The following is a 6718-nucleotide window of genomic DNA, read 5'->3' as shown; positions in this document are numbered from 1 at the left end:
TCTAATAATGATTAGTTCTACTCTTTGGGGACCAGTACTTGAAAAAAATCCAGTCTTCTGTGGAAATAAGCTTTTCTTGCTTTGCGAAGCGTTCTTGTTGACTGCAGTTCTCACACTGGTGTATTCTGGCAGATTGGCCTGATCATAGATGATCTTTATTGAGTGCTTTGAAGGTGAATTTCACCTTTAAACAAAGATAGATTACATTAGTGACAGTGAAATGGGAGATACGGGTATGCCCTATTTGTCCAAAACCTTAGAAAGGAAGACAGTCAACTTTTTAGTGTTAGAGAACTGTCTTTTTCATTAAAAACTTGAGTGACTTTATGCCCTGGGTCACTATGTCGGTGCATTTTTGCAGCTTAAGTTGGTTGCATTTTGGAAACTATATTGCCTGTAAAGTTGCTGAAGTTCCTTCTAAGGTTTTGCATTAATATATACTTGAAATTGATGATGTCTGCCACTGTAAACAATATTGGAATTGATCCTTCACCTAAAGGCCTGAGTCATTACAGCTTCAGTTGAAGAGTCAGATACTTATCAAAACACACCTCATCTTCTGTGGAGTGAATCCTGTGGAGTACAGCATGTTCATCAAAAATAAAAGCTTCTCAACAAATGTCTGCAATGTATATCATTCAGCTATTTCTATCATTATTTCATTTTAAATGCAAACCCTATAGTAATCTGTCATAAGGAGATCTTCCAAGGTACTTGGTGTATGAATCACGTACACATGCTAGTTATGAATGGTGCCAATAGCCTTTGAACTTCCTGATGTTAAATGCCGTACCGCACATCTGTTATTTTGGAATACTTTGTCACATTTCAAATCTCTGGTGACAGAGTTTGCACCTCAGTGGGTTTATAAGATGCTTTCTAACAGTTCGATTGTTTAAAGTCTTTTGAATTTTCTCTCTGGTTCTCAGAGACAAGCAGTGTTTTTAGTGCTTAGAGATACTGATTTAGTCACTCTGAAAGGTAGTATGGGTGCAGCGCAAGATAAATGCCAGGTCAAAGATTTGGGTTCCATACAGTGGAATTCCACTTACATTGCACAATTTTTAATTTTTAGTCTACGAATAGACTTTTTTAAGAAATAAGATGGCCATTAGCTGTTTTCTGTGAAGTTTGAGACTGGCAGATGTAATCAACAGTGTAAGGGTAGTGAATTGTGTGTAAGCTTTTTTTGCTGCACACACACCCCCCCACCCCACCCCCCCCTTTTTCTCCAATCTGAGAAGCTTAGCTGGTTTAGAGGATTGGCCTTTGGGCATAGGTATGTTGGGGATATGTATTGCTTTTCCTAAAGTGTAGTGACTCATTTTTGAGGCAGTTTTGTGATAAACTCATAAAATTCTATAGTTAATCATGGTTTGAAGATGCAAATGCTATTTTTGGATTTTCAATTATTTCATAATTTTTAACCTATGTTGTTAAAATTGAAATCTAATACAACTTTAACCATTATCATTATTTTAGAGTTATGTATTAAGGAGTTAGGTGTGACTGGTTGTAGAAGCCCATGTTATTGAGCACTGTTCTATGTACGGTTTGAATTGCTGTCTTCTTGTCCACAAGTATTGGAGTATTGTGCATTAAGTAGTCAGAGTATGTGGTAACTGGAAGTTAGGTCCAACAGAAAGGGATATTGTACCTTTTCCAGCTGGGCATGGTAGAAAAGAGTATTTACAAATCCTTCTGTTGGAAGGAGTAGCAGCATGATGGAATTAAGAAGAACTCGTAATTTAGGGTATATTTGTTAGTGTTCAACCAAGGCAGATGGTGGTGTGGCCCCAAACTCCTCATACCTTCCTCTAATGGATTGCATTCTTCTCTATCCAGTTGTTTGTTTTAAATCACAAAATCCACCTTGTCTACACAGGGTCATACTGTAGTTGTGGGAGGAGAAAGGATAGGTGGAACTGAGTTCTCTGCATATAGGTGGAAGCTAGTCTCTGTCATTCTGCCTCTGTCCTGCTGTGAATCATTGTGGTGACTTTTGGCTTAAAAGTGAAGTTGACTCTGGAATCTGATATTTAAGGCACTTGCTATGAGTATGGACAACTCAAATTTAAGTCTTTGTTTCAAATTAGGCAAAGCCCTGAATCCCGGTCTTTTGTATCCTAGATGAATGTCCTTATTAGACAGTTTTAATGGTTTTGGGTGAATTTTTTGTGCATTCTACCCCCCACTCCCTTCTCCCCCCTATAATAGAACTGGTTTCTGACCTGCTGTACTTACCAGGAGCTGTGTCCTTTGAAGTAGGCTGTGTTTTCTAGTTCAGTAGTATCCCTGAAAATACAGAGATACATGGAGAATTGGCGTTAAGCTTGACACATGCATGTTTTCCCACTTGGTATTTGTACATGTCCATCTCTATATTGGATGTCAAATTTGATAGGGCTTGGGAAGCGTTAGTCATGAAGGAGGTCTTCCATCCAGCTCCAGGGGAACGTTATTGAAAACAGTCTGTGTTGTCAACGTGCATGGCTATTTACCCTGCAGCTATGGGATTCTTCAGGATGTGTTGCCTGTGAAAACTCAGTACAAAGTTTTACTTACCAGAAGACTCTGTTGGCAAGTTCCTGAGCAATGTTTGAGTGTATTGTCATTTTACTTGGTGTTTAGTGCATATTATGATGCAATACACACTAGTAGCTAAAATAATTTGGACTTGCACTTTGTAGTGCATAAATACCAGTTCTGAAATCTATACGAATGTACCCCCCACACCTGTTATTGCTACACAGCACGGGTAGACGTTATTTCTTTCCTGGAATGAGGTACACTAGCTCTTCCATTCAGAAGTGGTACTGATCATTAGTTGTGTGACTGTATCCAGAGGACTATATTCCTCTTATTTCTTCATTGCAATTTTTTTTTCGTTCAGACTGCCACATGAGATGGGAAGGGTAAGGGATAAGTTCTTCTCCAAAACATTTTTTTCTATGCAAGCTGGTTTTCATGCTGGTTCCAGTGTTGCTCACTTATACATGAGTGGCATCCCCATTGTCTAAGCATAATTAAGCAGCCACAAGAGGAGTACATATGAATGACAGTGGAAAAAGGAACATGATATGTGGAGTGGTACCTGTATGTGGGATTTTGCTGATGTGATGGAAAATCTTTGTGGGACACCCTTCCTGGTATACTGGCTATGCTAACTTTAGAAGTACCAGCATTCTGAGACTCTTTGAAATAATGGTATTTCAGTATTTGAAACCAGGTTCCTTCCATTTTGATTTTTTTTTTATCCTTTGTCTTAATGTACCTTTACCAATTTTATGTCTCCTGTGGTGCTGAAAACTCCAAACTCCCACCCTATTAACATTAGTTTTTACACTTTCTTGGTAAACAGCTCCTGACCCATTTTCATCTCCATTCTTCTAAAATAAATCTTCTTTTCCTTACATTTTCAGACTAACTTACCGACAATATTTATTTCTGAAAACCGGGCCATCTCTGGTGCTTGAACCCTTTTGGAACTGAATTTCAGACTGTGCAGGTTTAGCAGGGCGATTGGTGGTAGTTTTTTAATATTTTATAATAGTTGCTCTTCTATATCACCTTGTATTCAAACAACAGCACAGAAGATCATTCTGTTTAGCCTGAAACTAAGTATTTTCACAAATATGTATTTGTTGTGTCAGTCTTTGTAGACATTTTCTTATGCATATGTATGTACATTGTTCTCTGTTTAATACTTTTTTTTCAAGCTGCTTTATTCATTGCTTCATTGTCATGTTTATGCGTGGTAGCTGATAGTCAGTGTTACATTTCCAAAGACTTGTGTCCAGATTAAGAGATCTTTGCGTAAATAGCAGTTACTCAGATTTAAACTTTGGCGTTTTTTCTTAGGTAAAACAGGCAGGTATTAATGCAGACTCTAGCTTTAATTGGTCTTTTTTTTTTTCTTTCTGTGTTGATTTTAACTGTATTTTCAAAGTTATATATATTGAAAACAGCTATTTATTTGATGTATGATATCTTACTAAAATATATGTGAAAATTTGTAGCCTCCTAGATACAACTGGTTTAACATTTTCAAAAAAGATAAGATTGTCAAAGTTAACCGTCTAAATGTTCTGAAGTATGACATGCTTGCATCTCAGTTGTGATGTTCTATGTTGGTATAGTTAAGAATTGCTAGAATAAAATCAGATTTAGTCGTCTTAAATTTTAGTGTGGTGAACTATTCATTAGCTCTAGAAAAATTGCTAAATTAAGGTGCTGCAATTCTACTTGAAATAGAATTATTATGGTAACAATAAAAAAATGTTCCTATATTCTCAGATAAAAATCAGCCATTTCAATTGCCTATGAAAAATCTACTGCTACTTTAAAAAAAAAAAAGTTAAAAAAAGTAACAACTATGCAGGATTTGGAATGATGAAACTCCATACAAAATTTGTCATAATCTCCTGAGTCTTCAGGTTATGAAATGTTTTCAGGGACAGAATAGAGAGTATTCCGTTTGCTGATAGTTTAGAATTTGTTTTAATTTCCTGTGTAATGTAGGTGTGTCTGTACATACATACACATCTATATTTGTAAGTATATCTTACTGTATTTAAAAGAAGTAACAGCGGGGTGGGTGGGTTGTTGCATCCTAAAGGTGATCTTAGAATTAATGCGGAGTGATTCACTACATCAACTCCAGTGAACAAATTTTTCATCAAAATGCAGTTGGTTATGGACACTGTCAGCTGAAAACAGCTAAGCTTCCTGTATTTTTCTTTGAGAAGCCTACACTATTGAGTTTACATCTGTCTGACAGAAAACACTTGTAAAGAATATCTTACAGTTAATACTAAGTGTTCTTTATTCAGTGGTGGCAAGTTGGTTTTTCCCCCTCTCTGCTAAAATGTCACTTTTCTCCATTTATCATTGATTTCCATATATTCTATTTTGTATTCTCTTCTGCAGTTCTGTGCTGTTTATGAAGCAGTATCCCTCATTTTTTCAATGATAATTGGCTTCAGGAAGAATTATTTCCAAGTTACTAGTGTCTCCTGTTCTCCATCTGATTGTAGCATTTGTTTTGGTGATATTAATTCTCCACAGTAGGTTTATAAATTGTTGTGGTTTTTTTTAAATTTTATTTTACTGTTTGTTTCTTATGGTGATAGTGTGCTTGTTTCACTCCAGTCGCTAGAACATTTTTGGCTTGTGCTGTTTACCTTTCAATTAGTTTTCATGTTAATTTTCACTTGTAAACTTAGCAACCTTGACCTTACTTCTGCCGTTTGCTGCATCATCTCCTCTCTTCTACTTCCAAATAATACCGAAGATGTAACAATTTTTTTTTTTTCAAATGATGCCTATGGTAGATAAGTCCTAGACCATAGTAGTGGCTTTTAAAGAAAATTCATCTTAATTGTTATCATCAAGCTATGCATGTAGCTAATGTGTGCAGCTGCTTTTCTTCTTTATTGCTTGCACTGTTTATTCTTGTGCCCTGTTTCATGAAGCAGTAATCACAGGAAAATAAATTGGCCAAAACTGATGATAAGTTTCTTGAGAAATGCATGAAGAGGATCAGTTTCCATTGTTCTATACTACTTCTTGTCCCTGAAATGGTAAGAGCTTTGATCTTAAATATTACTAGCAGATTAACTTTCCGACATTTCAATATAGCATAGAAATTTTGCAAGAACAAAGTTACCAGAGACCCCAGTTCATGTTTTTCGTTCTTGAGGCCTAACTCTTTTGGGGCATGGACATGTTTGTGTCCAGCACACTGTACTTTTAACACTGTTACTGAGGCTTTTATATAATATAGTCCATATATGAAATACAAGGAGAGTAAACTTGTGCTAAGTTGAAAGAGAAATTTTATAACACAGTATGAGCTTCACAAAGAGAGAGAGCATATAAAGAAACTTTGAAAGCTGTAGTGGGAATTGACATTGAGTAAGAAAGTAAGGGAAGTTAAGAGTATTATGCCATCCATACGTAATATGAGAGCCTTCAGTGGAGGATCTGCTGGATTAATGTAGGTTATCTTCAATCAGATATGAATTGTATGGTTTTCTCTGCAGAAGTAAGCGAGGTGTTCTTTTAAGTCATCTACGGCCCAGGAGGTGGAGTTTATCCAGCCAGTCATTGGTGGTGGCGGTGGTGAAATTGTTTAACTTCTGAAGCATTCAGGATAGTCTTTTTTTCTCCTTGCTTAGCTGAAATGAGCCTTGTTCACACTTGTGTTGTTGCAGAGCAGGAGCTAGAACTGAATGAGGAGGTTCTCAGAATGGTAGCTATTGTCATTGTTATTAGAAAATTATGTGTGCATTTTGGTGAATTGAGGCACGGAGAAAGGAATGGAAGAGAAGCCTTTCAGAACATCCTCTTTTGATACTGAGGTGGGGAGAATGAGCCCAGCACATACATAAGCTTCTACTTTTCTGGTCTGTAGGTATCCCTCAGACCGACTGGTAGTAGATAGCATGATCACCACTTCAGTGTCCAGCACTGTCTGCATAATTACTTTCTTTTCCAGAAGGTCAAAATATCCCTTAAGAGCTAATTAACACTTCATTTCTAAGCATTAGTGTAGTATGTATTTCATGCGTGAAGAGTCCGCTGATGTCTCGCTCTTCAAATTTTTTCACATGGAATTTTTTTCATGCTTCCAGTTCTCATTACCTGCTTGCAGAGCCCATCCATTCAGGTTATTGCTTTCTAGAGAAACAAGAAAAAAGAAGCAGGAACTGTTTTC

This window comes from Pygoscelis adeliae, unplaced genomic scaffold (genome assembly GCF_000699105.1).
Source record: "Pygoscelis adeliae isolate BGI_AS28 unplaced genomic scaffold, ASM69910v1 Scaffold92, whole genome shotgun sequence".
NCBI classification, from domain to species: domain Eukaryota; kingdom Metazoa; phylum Chordata; class Aves; order Sphenisciformes; family Spheniscidae; genus Pygoscelis; species Pygoscelis adeliae.
Note: the sequence above shows the minus strand (reverse complement) of the source record.